This window comes from Rhinopithecus roxellana, chromosome 1, assembly GCF_007565055.1.
Source record: "Rhinopithecus roxellana isolate Shanxi Qingling chromosome 1, ASM756505v1, whole genome shotgun sequence".
NCBI lineage: Eukaryota > Metazoa > Chordata > Mammalia > Primates > Cercopithecidae > Rhinopithecus > Rhinopithecus roxellana.
The window spans coordinates 167573560-167589670 of NC_044549.1; the positions used below are offsets into that span (position 1 = coordinate 167573560).

At 39.1% G+C, this 16111-nt stretch overlaps 1 pseudogene; it reads right to left on the reverse strand.

Annotated features, from left to right (window-relative positions):
* Nucleotides 1–13862: 13862 nt before the first annotated feature.
* Nucleotides 13863–14095, reverse strand: LOC104658075 (annotated as a pseudogene).
* Between the last annotated feature and the right edge of the window lie 2016 nt (nucleotides 14096–16111).

The following is a 16111-nucleotide window of genomic DNA, read 5'->3' on the forward strand; positions in this document are numbered from 1 at the left end:
TCTTAAGATAGGAACAATTTTTAAGTTAATATGTCTTTTTTAAAATAAAAATAAAATTGTGCTATACATAATGTTCTGTAATTTAAATGTGAATCATAATGTGGTTTTCATTATTTTTTATGACTGCATAGTAATCAACTATCTAGATGCATTATAATTGGAAGCAAACCAATTGCCTGCTGGATTTTTAGTGGTTTTATTACGTTTTTTTAAGAGAAAGTAAGCTTTTTTAAAGAGAAACAATAAATGGCAAGATAATCAGCTATTTGCAATTTTTTTAAAAAGTCAAAATACCCAGAACATGTCCTGAGATGATATAACTACAGTTCAGTTTTCCATTCATTAATAACATCTTAGAGATTCATCAATTTGTTGTTGACTGTCACCAAGGCACTATACTCTTCCCTCCCTGCTTCTTTTATTACTGATACCTCCTATATTTCAAATACTGTAGTGGAAACTGAGGATGCAACCCCAGCATTCAAGGAACTAGTCTACTCGTTGGTATAGGACTAATACTTTTAGGGTGTGAAATATTTAAGCAAGGGTTTTTAAACAGCATTACACTACTATAAATTAAATTGGCTGGATTTTATGGTTTGTGTATGATTAGTACAGAGATGTTTTGTTTGTTTGTTTTTTGTTTTTTGAGGCGGAGTCTTGCTCTGTTGCCCAGGCTAGAGAGCAATGGTGCGAACTCAGCTCACTGCAACCTCCACCTCCCTGGTTCATGTGAGTCTCCTGCCTCAGCCTCCCGAGTAGCTGAAACTACAGGCGCGCACCACCACACCCGGCTAACTTCGTATTTTCAGTAGAGACAGAGTTTCACCATGTTGACCAGGCTGGTCTTGGACTCATAACCTCAGGTGATCCTCTTGCCTCAGCCTCCCAAAGTGCTGGGATTACAGGCGTGAGCCACCACACCAGGCCAAGATGTTCTTTATATTTGAATCTCAATTTTGTTAACTAGTCTAAACATATAGAGCATCGAATATACCATTTCCTTATCTCCTTGTTTCCTACTTGTCCTGTGCTTAAAAAACAAAAAGTAATCTATTGCTTAATCTCATGTACCATAAAAATAAAGTAATATCAGGAGAATTGGAAAGAACTTCTGTAATTTGTGACAGATATGTTTAGCATTTCAGGAAGACAGTAATTTTGAAAGAGAAGTGAGATTAACATAGAGCCCGATGGCTAAGTGCAGGTCTGGTGGTTCTGGACTACAGCTTGTTTACATGAAAGCATAGAATTTAGAGATCCACATTGCACTGAACACACTAGCCTCTGTGAGCTGTTTTAAAGATTGTGGCATGCTGTGATTAACTCAATATTGTGCAAGATAGTTTTAGACCCCAATCTCCTGACAAACAGATTCAACATAGGCAAAGTTTGAATCTGTTTACAGTTCATATATTGATAAGATGTAGACAACATTCATTGTATAAGAAAGTAGGTTTCAAAGATACAGTTAAATCTCAGCTTTCTGCAATAAGTATTATATCTTACTAGTATTAATTAACAGAAGGTAAATGTGTAAAAATATAATTAATAGATTGCATCTTTTCAAACTCAGCCTCATCACTGCATAAAATTATAGTAGGTGACATTACAAAGAAATCACATATACTTTCGGTTCTTATGGTAAATTAAATTGATCCAGCAACCATTTAGATGAACTACCAGCATCTTAAATGGAAGATATTCCACACCAACCCAAAATTTACCTGCTCAACTGCAAGAGATTTCCTTTCCCATCTTGCCTATTTCTATCAATAATGCCAACTTACATCATGAAATCTTATGAGGTCCATCTTGTTGATTCTTCTTTTAAAATATTTCTATCTTCCACTCATTTCTTTCTAACCCCATAACATGGCCCAAGCCCTCATCCCTTCCTAATTGGCTTCTGTGCTCTAGTATCTCCTTCTTCCAATATATTCTACATGTTACTGCAAAGTGGCCTGTGATCTTCTAGAAATATTTATTTAATCAGATCCATCCTCAGTTCAAACTCCCCCTTCATTCTCTACAAGAAAAATCTTGGTTCAACTCTTACCACATAGTAGGTTTCCAGAAATGTTGACTGCCTGATGGGCTAACTCACTGATTGGTTTTCGAAGTATGACATTTTGGTTTTCTTTTAGCTCACTCATGTGAGTCATTAAGTTTGAACTTATCACTCTGGTACTGTATTTCTTCTGGGTTGTTTTCATTTCCACTATTAAATGCACTGTGGCATTGCAAAATGATTGTTGACGGTGAAATAAACTAAGGTGATTAAAGCTTTAACTACACTTCCGTCTTGTGAAGTAATTCAGTCACAATCTAACTTGCACCTCATTAAAACTTAAATCATTCACAATGTGTGTCTTTAAGTTGGAGGTACTGATTTCCATAACCCTCACTGGAAAATCAGTCTTATTATTTTTCTACTTCCCTGTGGATACTCAACTCTTCTTCTCATTGTTTTATTTTTAGACCCTGCTGACCTGCCAATCATCTGTCTGTGGGCTGCTCACGGACAAGACCATTACTAAACAGGATTGTAACGTAGGGTTTTTGGCTACAGCATAAATGTTTGTAAATCAGGTGAATACATTGAGCATACAGTTTAATCACTTTATATTGAAGAGAAAATGTAAATGAAATGTTAAATGTTTGCATTTGAACTGAAAGCATTTTCTCCTATTCCCCACTTCCCCGTTTAGGATTTCCAAAAATTGTGATTAAATTTAAGCAAGACTTAATATCCACTTTAGAATAATTATATAGCCAAGATTAAAATGATTCACATAATCAAAATTACAAATTGAACAAAAATAAATTGGTAGAGACAGTTCCTAGGATGCTCTGATCTATCACATCCTCTCAATTACCCTAGTTGATAACCATTGCTGTTATTTCTTTACCTAGGTTTTAGGACCCTAAATATTAGCTAATAAGAGAGTCTCCTTGTCTCTTAGCTTAATTTTTATAAGTACTCCTGGAAGATGTGCACAGCTTGCTGAGCAGTGACTGAAAATGAGGGAAATGAAGAAGATTTGAATGGTTCTGGCTAATATTGGATGATTCTGGATAATTAACTTATGAATAACTGAGTGTAATATGCATATTTCTTTGATTCATAGTTAGAAGCTTTTTTAGCTTTTCTGATTGCACACTCTATATTTTCTAATTGTAGGCTGAGTGTCAAATTGCCCATATTCCAAAGACTGGGAAGAAATGTGGGAAGTTAGCTTATGTTTCAAACTTATTTAAAATATGCACTTTTTTAAGCTATGTAGACTATTTTTACCAATAAGCTAAGTTTAACATTTCTCTCACTGTGCTGAAATGATGTTGCTACTGTAAAATGCTATTGTGTAGACTGGAAATTTAGAGAGTAATTATATTTTCAAAAGGCTTCAAGCCAAGTTCTACTTCATGTTTCTTAAGAGTTTTGCCTCCAGCCAGTGTGATAATACTAGAAGAAATTACTCATTCTTAAGTCAAGACAACACCTGTAGCAGAATGTGCAAAGACCCAACAATAGTTACTGAACAAGCTATTCCCTGCTGAAGTGGAATCAGTAGAGATAGATGATGTAATAGATGAAAGATGCAAGGACCTCTTTTGTATGCTTGATGGTGGGAATTATCTTTAAAATCTTTTAAGGATTATTTTTACACAAGGAGCACTGTAGAAGCTGTTTCCTGGTTTATTTTAGTACTATCAATGCTGTTATTTGATTTAGAAAATGTCAAAAGAATGATTGTATACTGTTCATTTGATTGTACCAAACAATGAAGGGCATTAAGTGTGGTAATGTGAGGCATATTTAGTAAAGATTTTTGGAAAAGTTACATATTACAGTGGTTTCCCTCTTCCTCATCTTCCTCATTCTTCCCCCTTCTGTTCATTCTCCTCTTCCTCCTCCTCCTCCCCCATCCCTCCTCTTACTTTTCTTCTTAAAAATGAATTGGTAGTTCTGACGTTCATATATATAGACTCTAATTTACCGGTGGGCTATGTTCCATAAATATGTTTGAAGTCAGTTAGCTGACATAACAGAAAGACCAAGGACACTGAAGTAAGCCAGACTTGGCTGAATCCTGGTTCTATTATTTCTTAGCTGAGTTGAGTCCCTTTACCTTTCAGAGTCTCTTTTTGCATGTGTAGAAAAAGAATAATATCTTCCTTACTGAGTTGTTATGAAGATTAAAGAGAATATATATAAAACCCAAAGCACAGTGCTACGGACATTGTAAGTATTCAATTTATAACAGTAATAGACTATAAGTAGTAGATACAGCTGTAGTTGTCAGAACTAAGAATTAACAGCAGAAATGTAGGTGACTACACTATGAGTTAAATGAGTTTTTACGGAGCAGCCTAGAAAATCCATCTTAATTAAAACTAAGGTGAACAAAAATTTTTATAACGTTCAACTCTGAAAAAACAAAGACACTTAAGGCCAAATTTAAAAAATTTTATAATGAAATCAGCTTTAGCCCATGAGCAAGAATATGCATTTTTACAAGGTATAGGAGCTTTTAGATTGGAAGAAAGTCATAGAAAATATTAGCACTGTGTTTTTGACAGTGTTTAATATCTGTTGGTATTTGAGAAGCAGCAAAACAGAGACAACTGGTTGGGTACAGTGGCTCATGCCTGTAATCCTAGCACTTTGGGAGGCAAAGGTGGGTGGAATGCTTGAGCTCAGAAGTTTGAGTCGAGCCTGGGCAACATGTTGAAACCCTGTCTCCACCAAAAAAATGCAAAAATTAGCTGGACATGGTGGCCGTGTGCCTGTGGTCCCAGCTACTCCAGAGGCTGAGGTGGGAGGATCACTTGAGCCAAGGAGGCAGAAGTTGCAGAGTTGAGATTGCGCCACTGCACTCCAGCCTAGGCAGCAGACTGAAACCCTGTCTCAAAACAAAACAAACAAACAAAAAAATGGAGACAACTTATTTTTCATCCTTTCATGTGCATAGAGCTTTAGAGTTTATAAATTTGTTCATAGGTGTTATCTCAGGGGCCATACCAACTGTAAAGTTAGAGATACTGAGGCTTAAGCAAAAATCACTTGCTTGAAGTCATACAATAAGTTAACAGCAAAATGGGAACTAAAATTAGTTTATTTAATTTATGGAAACATTTGCTGAGTGCATGCCAATCCTGGGGAAATGAAAATAAATATATCTTCCACCACTTCCTCCTGCCAACACTTAACACAATCTAGGTCTTCCTCTCTAAGGATTTTAACTTTCCTCTCTGCTTGGGCCAAGTAAAGAATGGTGAACTGTGCAATCCAGAACAGAACTTCTTTCCTGGGCTTGCCAATTCCTGGGCAATGCCAATAATGCATTAGTTGTCTGTCATTCAACAAGAAGCCTCTTGGGCAGGGGCCACAGGTTCCCTCTTCCCCTAAGTGTGCACACATAGCTTCGAAGTTCCCAGAACCAGAGAGATTTTCTGTTACACCAAGGCAAAATGGGCTGGGATTCCTTCAGAAAATCTATATCACTCACATTTGGGTATTCTGGTTGTTAAGTATGTATGAATAATAGTTCACCACTGACACTTAAACTGCCAACCTAGTACTTCTCAAAGCACCAGAAGTTAAGGCATCTTATTTTCTACAATTCAGTGACATTCTATGATGATCATTCTCTCATAACAGGTTTTTTTCAATGTTTTGTTTGTTTGTTTGAGACAAAGTGTGGCTCTATCACCCAGGCTGGGGTGCAGTGGCATGATCTCAGCTCACAGCAACCTCTGCCTCTTGGGCCCAAGCCATCCTCCCAACTCAGCCTCCCGAGTAGCTAGGACTACAAGCATGCATCACTATGACCGGCTAATTGTTGTATTTTTTGCAGCGACAGGGTTTCACCATGTTGCCTGGGCTGATCTCAAACTCCTGGGCTCAAGTGATAGGCCCGCCTCAGCCTCCCAAAGTGCTAGGATTGCAATCAATGTTTTTAAAGATAAAAAAAATACTTCGCAAAATCAGAGATGACACAAGCAAATAGAAAAACATTCCATGCTCCTGGATAGGAAGAATCAATATCATCAAAATGGCCACACTGCCCAAAGCAAATTATAGATTCAATATTATTCCCATTAAACTACCACTGATATACTTCACAGAATTAGAAAAATTTATTTTAAAATTCATGTGGAACAAAAAAGATCCCGAATAGCCAAGGCAATCCTTTCTTTTTTTTTCTTTTGAGACGGAGTCTCGCTCTGTCTCCCAGGCTGGAGTGCAGTGGTGCAATCTCCGCTCACTGCAACCTGCGCCTCCTGGGTTCAAGAGATTCTCCTGCCTCAGCCTCCCGAGTAGCTGGGACTACAGGCATGTGCCACCACGCCTGGCTAATTTTTTGTATTTTTAGTAGAGACAGGGTTTCATTGTGTTAGCCAGAATAGTCTCGATCTCCTGATCTCATGATCCAGCTGCCTCAGCCTCCCAAAGTGTTGGGATTACAGGTGGGAGCCACCATGCCCAGCCTAGCCAAGGCAATCCTAAGCAAAAAGAACAAAGCTGGAGGCAACATGCTACCCAACTTCAAACAATACTACAGGGATACAGTAACCGAAACAGCACAGTACTCGAACAAGAATAGACACATAGATCAATGGAACAGAATAGAGAACCCAGAAATAAGACAGCACACCTACAACTATCTGATCTTCAACAAACCTGACAAAAAGGAGCAATGGGAAAAGGACTGCCTATTCAATAAATGGTGCTGGGATAACTGGCTAGCCATATGCAGAAAATTGAAACTGGACCCCTTCTTTACACCATATACAAAAATTAACTCAAGATGAATTAAAGACTTAAATGTAAAACCCAAAACTATAAAAACCCTGGAAGACAACCTAGGCAATACCATTCAGGACATAGGCACAGGCAAAGATTTTATGACGAAGATGCCAAAAACAATTTTAATGAAAGCGAAAATTGACAAATGGAATCTAATTAAACAGTTTCTGCACAGCAAAATAAACTATAAACAGAGTAAACAGACAACCTACAGAATGGGAGAAAAATTTTGCAAACTATGCATCTGACAAAATTCTAATATCCAGCATCCATTAGAAACTTAAACAAATTTACTAGAAAAAAAAAAAAGACCCATTAAAAAGTGGCCAAAGGACATTAACAGAGACTTCTCAAAAGAAGACATACATGCAGCCAACAATCGTGTGAAAAAAAGCTCAACATCACTGATCACTAGAGAAATGCAAATCAAAAGCACAATGAGATACTGTCTCACACCAGTCAGAATGGGTATCATTAAAAAATAAAAAAAAATACAGATGCTGGCAAGGTTGTGGAGAAAAGGGAACACTTTTACACTGTTGCTGGGAGTGTAAATTAGTTCAACCACTGTGGAAGCCAGTGTGGTGATTCCTCAAAGACCTAAAGACAGAAATACCATTCAACCCAGCAATCCCATTACTGGGTATATACCCAATTGAATATAAATTGTTCCATTATTAAGATATATGCATGCATATGTTCATTGCAGCACTATTCACAATAGCAAAGACATGGAATCAACCCAAACACCCACTAATTATAGACTGGGTAAAGAAAATGGGGTACATTTACACCATGGAATACTATACAGCCATAAAAAAGAATGAGATCATGTCCTCATGTTGTTTGCAGGAACATGGATGGAGCTGGAAGCCACTATCCTCAGAAAACTAGTGCAGGAACAGAAAACCAAATACTTTATGTTCTCACTTACAAGTGGGAGCTAAATGATGAGAACACAAGAACACATAGAGGGGAATGACACACACTGAGTCCTACTGGAGGGTAAAGGGTGGGAGGAGGGAGGGAAGCAGAAAAAATAACTAATGGATACTATGTGTAATACTTGGATGATGAAATAATCTGTACAACCAACTCCATGACACACTTTTACCTGTGTAACAAACCTGCACATCCTGCACCCGAACTCTAAACTTAAAACAACTTTGCACTCTGGTTTTGTAGAGCCCTAGCATGAGGTTGAAACAACATACAGACAACATGTCTAGGATAGATGTTTTAGTTTTGAAGAACAGGAAGTGCTTAAAACTTTTTCTCTCCATTTGCAGTATTCACAGCATGTTAAGCACAGAGCCCCTGATTAAATAAAAAAAGGTTTTGAAATTTTAAGGATTCAGATCATGAATGGGTTTTATTACTTTTCTCCAAAGCATAATATTAATAGATTACTAGGTTCCTCTTCCAAAATCCAAACAGCAAATAGTTTTTGTTGAACGGTGTTCTCTTCCCCCAAAAGGAAATTCTAATTAACTCAACAGACGCTGGCAAGGTTGTTGAGAAAAAGGAAGGCTTTTTCTCTAAGCAATTTTCAACCTCTGAGCAATTTAAAGATTGGGGGTTGCGCTACAGTTGGTCTTAGTTTTTCTAATGTGTTTTGTTAGCCTCATAAAAAACTCCTATGGATATGAATCTTAATAAATTTCAGTTCTGTTCTATTTTCACATTCCTGCTTTTCCTGAGGGAGTAGTAATAGTTTGGTTATTGTTGGTCTGGCATGCAGCTGGAAAAAGAATGTGGAGTTTATGGGAGTAGGGGGCCTCTCTGCTTATTGCTGCTGCCAGAAATGTATATTCTGCAACTCCTAGGTTTTGTGCAAGGCTTGTGTTGTAAATGGAACCATGTACCTTGATGGTTTTATGTGAGTCCATCAAAGTTGGACTTAGTTGCATTTAACATATTTTGTCAAGGAAGAGATAGAGAGATTATTCATATTCTGGAATATCCTCTCCCTTCCTTCCTCCTCTCACTCTTTTCAAATGGTCTCTCACCCTTGGAGAGAGTTACTTGTTTGGATGAAGAAACTGTGTTTTGAGGAATCCTCTTAATATATCTATCAGATAGCTTATTTGTCATGTCAGAAAGCAGAGGCTAAAACCCTGGCGTAGTTACACATGGAATGTGTAACATTTAAGAGAGATGTTAAGTGCCAGACTCAAGATTACACAGCTAGTAAGTGTAGTAGCCACAACCAATCTCGACTTCTTCCATTTCTCCAAGTCTCTCAACTCGCTCATGGCATTGCTTTCTTTCCTGTTCAGTCTAGACTCCGGGTTGAACAATTTCAGCTTCTGCCTCACTCACTCTACCAATCCCTATTCCTCAACCAGTCCATTCTCCCCTGCACTACCTGCTATTTACCAGGCTGCTGGTAAAAACCACGCAGTCAAGGAGACTGTCCTGCTCTACAGCCTCTTTCCACTTTACACACTCTTCCTGGGCCATCTACCTCCATGGGACAACCTAGTAGACCTTTGCTGGCATGTTGCAAACTTTTATCTGCAGTCCAGGCTATGTCCTGAGTTCTAGGGACATCTTTTCTCATTTAATGAAGATATTTGCTTAGATGTCCCAGACAGAATTCACCTACTTCTCCCTCAAATCTTTATCTTCCTCTATAGTGAAGACCCTAGGAACTTTGGAGGGAATAAAACCCCAGGAAATCAAAAGCTAAGAACATGGAGGCCTTTGCCTCTTCTAAATCTAATTAGAGCCGAGTGCACTGAAAGTTTCAGGCTGGCATTGTCTCATGCTTTCATCAGTTACTTTATGATCTAAGTCATTGTGTGCAGAAGTTCAGGGTTTCAGGATGGGACATGTTCGTTAATTTATTAGGCATCAGTGATGCCAGATATGCACCTGAGATAACGAGAGTTGTTTAACTAAATAATGGCTGTGTGTGCTGTTTTCTTTATATCCACTGGAATATCTTTTAAATTTCTGAATAACCAGTCTCCCTGGCACTTGTATACTCCTTCTAAGCTTATATACATGCCCCCCTTCTCTGCCCTCCACCAGGTGAATAATTTGTATTTAAAGCATTATTCTAAATGCATACCTTTTGAAAAAGGGGGCCACAAAAAGACCACTGATTTCCTTTGGGGTCAATATAAAATAAATAGCATTTGAATAGGTAAAAATCATATGCTTCAGTTAGGAAAGAGCTACAGAATTAGATATGATTAAACCTTGCCTGAAGGGCTGAGCTGTTTGAGAAGGCTTCAACTTGTTGGGCATGGTGTGACTTGGCTCTGAGTACCAAGACTGCTTAGACTTAGGGACTTCTGAGCTCAATTCCAAGGGTTTCTGCCTCTGCAATTGACATGTCTTGCCATTATCTCAAATACAAAGAACTAAATGATGATTTGGTTTTTACTTCTTCAACAGAGGTTGTCAAAAACTAAAAGTGCACCTGTTGAAGTTTGGCTTTTCTTCAGGGATATATTAAAGTGAAAAGAGCAACAAGCCAGAAGACAGTTTATGTTCCTATGAGCTGTGTGATCTGAACCTGTCACCTTACTTTCCCAGCTTCAGTTTCCTGTTCTGCACAATAACTTTTATACTTCATATCAAAGTTTCCTGATATTGCTAACAGAACACCCAGAAATTTATTACTTTATGATAAATATGTTTTCATAACACAGAAAGACCCATTAACTTTAACACCTTTGTTACTTTGATTCTGAGATAATTATTTTTTTCCCTGATAATGGCAAAAGGCAGACTTTTTTTTTTTTTAAGTTCCGGGATGCATGTGCAGAATGTGCAGGTGATGAGATAATTCTTATATATTCTTTAAAAAAAAAAAAAGATCATGCCTGTAATTCTAGCACTTTGGGAGGTTGAGGCAGGTGGATCACCTGAGGTCAGGAGTTAGAGACCAGCCTAACCAATATGGTAAAACCCTGACTCTACTGCAAATACAAAAATTAGCCAGGCATGGTGGTGTGTGACTGTAGTCCCAGCTACTTGGGAGGCTGAGGCAGGAGAATCACTTGAACCTGGGAAGTGGAGGTTGCAGTGAGCTAAGATCGCACCACTGCATTCCAGCCTAGGCGAAAGAGAGAGATTGTCTCAAACAAAACAAAACCCTTAAATTTGAAGTACTTTTATTACTTGTTGACTGTGGAAAATTAATTTAAAAGCTAAGGTTACAACATTGTAGACTGTGAGCTATTAGCAACCAGGACCCTTAGGCAGAATAATGGTATATTTAAAACTGGAATATTGTACTGAGGTTCTCTGAACCTTAAGAAAGAGAATGAGAATTATAAGGGTCAGATGACGGAAGGGCCTTTCACTGAGATGGAGAGCATAAGGAGGAGAAGGCTAAGGAGGTGAAGTTTGGTGGATAGGAATCAAGTCGGAACATGTCATTCTCCTGCTCAAAACTCCAGTGGCTCCCATTCCACTAACTGTAAAAGCAAAATCCTTCTCAGAACCCACTAAACCCTCTCCCACCTACCTGACCCCTGCTGCTTCCCAAGACTCACCTCCTATCACTGTGTCTTTCACTCAAATTGCTCTAGCCTTATTGTTTTTGGGACGCCCCAACACACTCCTGCCTCATCCTGCTTCAGGGCTTTTGCACTCGCTATTCCCTCATAAGGAATTTTCTCCCCACCATGGCTAGTTCCTCCCTTTTTCAGCTCTCTACTCATAGGCCAGCTTATCAAAGAGAGACCTTTCTTTTTTCTTTTCTTTTTTTTTCTTTTTTTGAGAAAGAATCTGGCTTTGTCTTCTAGGCTGGTATGCAATCATGCAGTCTTGGCTCCCTGCAACCTCCTTCTCCCTAGCTCAAGTCGTCTTCCCACCTCAGCCTCCTGAGTAACTGGGACCACAGGCATGCTTCATCACACCCGATTAATTTTTGTATTTTTTTGTAGAGACTGGGGTCTCCCTATGTTGCCCAGGCTGGTCTCAAACTCCTGAGCTCAAGCCATCTGCCCACCTTGGCCTCCCCAGGTGCTGGGATTACAGGTGTGAGCCACCTCTCCCCCTCCAAACCTAAAGGGACCTTTCTTGACTACCACCAATAAAATAACACTGACTCTAGCACCTTCTCTCTCCCTTATTTACCTTTATTTTTCACATACCCTCATCACCACCTGATATCTATTTGTTTATTGTCTATATGCCCCTCCTCCATGTAAGCTACAGAAGCTAGGAGAGGGGTATGCTTAATTATTACTGCATCCCCATTACCTAGCATTGGCTCATGGTACATGCTCAATAAACAGGTATTAAGTGAACAATGAAATCAGTTTGTTCCTAGCATTGGCTCATGGTACGTGCTCAATAAACAGGTACTAAGTGAGCAATGGAATCAGTTTGGGACATGCCGAATGGGAGTTGTTTCAGTTATGTCTAAGTGGAACAACACACAAGAAGTTTATGAACAGGTTTATCAGAGATATCTGGGCTATATATTGGGAGTCATCAGCATATGACATGAGAATGGATGAGATCCTGCAGTAAGGAATGAGCAAGGGGAAGAGCCGAAGATGCATTCCTGGGAACACCAACCTTGAGGTACATGTAGAGGAAACAGATTCATGAAGGAGACAGAAGAGTAGCAAGAAACTGAGAAACAAAACCAGAGGGGAGAGTTATTCTTAAAGCGAACTAGAGAGAGGATCCAAATGAGAGAATGACCAACAGTGTCAATTGGTGCAGAGTGAGATTGGTTCCTTAGAGCAGTGTCCCCGGAATGGTGAAGGGAGATGCCAGGCTGCAGAGGTGACACATGAATCAGAGATGAGATGGTGAGGGTAGAAGCTGGACATGAGAGGATGAAGTTAGTTGAAGCAGTAGCAGAAACAGCTTTTAATGAAAATGGCAGATTAAATTTTTCTGTGGATGGAGTGAAAACTGGGAGGTGGAGGGAGATGGACTTGAGGATATAGATGAAAAACTGACCACAATCTGTGGCAAAGGTACTTCTCCCATTGTTGAAGAGAGGGGAGAAGGAGTGGACACAGAGGTAAGCAAGTGAGGATAGCAAAGGGAGAACTTTCTGCCTGAGCCCTCCCCTCCCCTTCCCTTCCTTTTCTTTTTTACAGCAAAGGAAAAGGTAATATTATTTGCTAATGATAGGGGTAAAGCAATGGATTAACTTCCAAAGAGAGAGTCAAGTTGGAAATGGCAGCCCTGGGGAATGGAATAGCATGCTGCTCAGGGAGACCTGCCTAGGGTGTTCAGAGGCACTAAGGTCAATTGCCACTCAGTTGCCACTGGAGACCATAATTTTTATAGCAGTGTTTTCTGTTAATGTTTGTCAGTTTTAATGTGCATATGAATCATCTGGTGATCTTGTTAAAATGCAGATTCTCATTCAGTGGACCTGGGGCAGGGCTGAAATTCTACAGTTCCTACAAGCTCTCAGGTGTTGCTGATATGTTGCTCTTTGAGTAGCAGGTGGTTTTTACCATTTTCTTCAGCACCACTCAGGAGGCCTGGCGCAGAATGGAGCTGATAGAGAGTCAGAGGTCAATTCAATAGAAGGAAAAGTGGAAACAGGAAGTTAAGGAAGTTAAAGAGTAGATAAAGCTAGAAGCTGTTGATGTGAAGAGAATGGAGAAAGGCTTGAAGATTGGAGTAGGCGTCTGATGGGGCAAAAGAACTTTCAGAACTGAAGGTAGGTAGGAGTTATCAGATATGCTTGGCAAGACAGGTTAAAAGCAACTGATACAGTTTGTAATGGCTGAAATAGAAATTCAGCTACCTAATAATGGCATATAAATAACATGACAGGAAAAATACAACCTGCATTCACTTTATAGTCTTCCTAAACACAAAAAAAGTTAAACTGGGTGCACTAAAATTCTTATCTTCTTCCTTTTTAATTAAATGTCTTTTGTTCCTGTTACCTTTGCTCTAGGTTTTACATTTTTTTTTTTTTCCCAAGTGTTCATGTTTATTGAGGGCATTAGGGGCTACAAAGAAGCCCTGGACATCTGTGGGCGAGGCCTGGCATTTGCCTAGACAGTGGCCCAGCGAGCGGCCAAGGATGGGGTCTCCACTACCCGGTTTACCTGAAAGTGTGGCTGTCGGCTCCACCCCGACCAAAGCCTTTCTGCCCAAACATGGCGGCATAGCAAGAGTGGTGGCAGGAGGGCCTGCCTTCCTGCTCAGCGCGGCCCCCCGAGGTCAGCGTCTTCCCACATTCTCGCACTTCAGGCAGGGCCGATGCCAGTCCTTGCCCAGAGAGGTCACCCTCTCGGCGAAGTACACCTCCTTGTCGTACTTGAGGCACTTAGGCATGGCGGCTCCGAGTCCGGCGCAGGCGGCAGCGCCTGGGGAGGGACGGGCTGCAGGTGCGAGACTAGATTTTAAATTTCTAGGAGGTAAAGCTTTTACTTCGGGATTAACATTTATACAGCCTTACACTGCACAGGGAGTTTGGCTGATGAACATATTTAGGTGCTTTTCTTCTGGACGAGTACATGAACTTACCCGTAAATCCAATCATTTTTTAGTCAGGAAAACCTATTGTCATCATCTTTCTCATTAAAACAGTGTAATGCCATTATTTCGCAGTTTTTCTTTTGAATAAGGCATCACCGGTATTCTTAGAAACATAACTCTGTTGAGTAAAAGACTGAAATAATGTGGCAATCCTGTAGTCTAGCGCCTGTCCAATTATGTTGCACTTATAACAAGATTCTTTCATATTTGAATGGATCATTATTAATCTTTAGGAAACGGTGCTGTATGATGGGAATATAAAGGGGCATAAGATACGATGCCTTCTCTTGGCTGTGTTCAAAAACTGAGATATACATGTGTAAAGTCTTAGGAAATAATATCAGGCAGTATTTTAGTTACATCCCAGAATAAATGATATAAAGAGTTTAAAGGCAGTTTGAAAGGAAAAGTAAGTACACATAATTCAAAGCAAAAGCCGTTACCAGATTTTTTTTTTTTTTTACTTTAGGATCAATTAAAGGCATAATTTTCAATTAGTGTTAATTCTGTCTTGAGTGCTATATTCTCTCAAACCTGAAATCAATATTATTAGCAGTTGTTATTAGCCAACACTAAACTGGAACAATTTAGCACTTAAAATCGTTATAAAATATTCTAGACAAGCAAAAAGGCATAAAGGATAGATAATATAATAAATACAAAATAATTTTTCTTTCATATTTGCCAGTCTTCAGCCTAGCAGATACTCAGTAAATGTTTGCTGAATGAATAAATGATTCTCATTTATTATTAAATGCCTTGTCTCCATATTTATGATAACCTTGGAGCCAAGGACATTTGTCTTCCATGGTGCCTATAAAATGATGGTTTTGTGGTTGGTGTTCAATAAATACTTGTAGGCTGGTTTATTCAAGGCCTAGACTCCCTGTTTGTAGCTCTCTTTAAACTTGAACCCTAACTCATAGCTCTTTTTAACCTGATATTTAGCCCTATTGAAATTACTTTGTTATACATTGTTGATTAAACATACCTCTACAATTCTAAGAAGAGCTAGAAATTTAAACTATAGCTTTTATTTTTTTACATCCTAACGTCTTTTTTTTTAACTAAAAATAGGACATTGTGTAACTCCATGTTGTTGATTAAAAAAAAAAAAAGGACATTGCTTGAAGTCCTGATTTGTAATTAGAGTAAGAATAAGTCAAAATCTTATATTGCAAAATAGTTAGGCATAGATTTTTTTTTCTTTTTTCAACAATGAACTCAGCTTCAATTTTAAGAGTCCTCCAGGGACTCCAGGGACTACCAGGGATTCATCTCCACAAAATCCCATAAAATCTCTATAAAATTATTCCATCCCTGCTGTGTGCATTTATTTTCTGCTTCTTCCTCTAGTTCACTGTTTTAATGTGGGATTCAAGGACTACTTGCATTGAAATTGTTTGTACTGCTTGTTGTATAGATTCTTGACCCTCCTCTCAGGTCCTTCTATATCCCAACCAGGCCAGTGAGGGTGGTAGCTTGTCACCCACATTTTTCAGCTCTCCAGATGCTTCTTAGAGAAGCTAAATTTGAATACATTGTTACTGCTGTTTTCTTAGCTGTGGTTCTCTTGTTCCACTTCCAGCTCTGGATTAGTTTTATATTTCGGTTCCTATTCTTCATCTTCCATACCCTACCCCTGTTTCCAACTTCGGCAGTTCGCTAACAACTCTCTTCTCTCAGTCATGGCCTCATGCTCTACCTGCTGACATGGAAATTTGGGAGTAGCCATTGTTACAAGATTGCTTGCCCTCCTCACTTTAGTCTCTGTAGCCATAGTCACCAGAGACACTAAAAACCATTCTATTT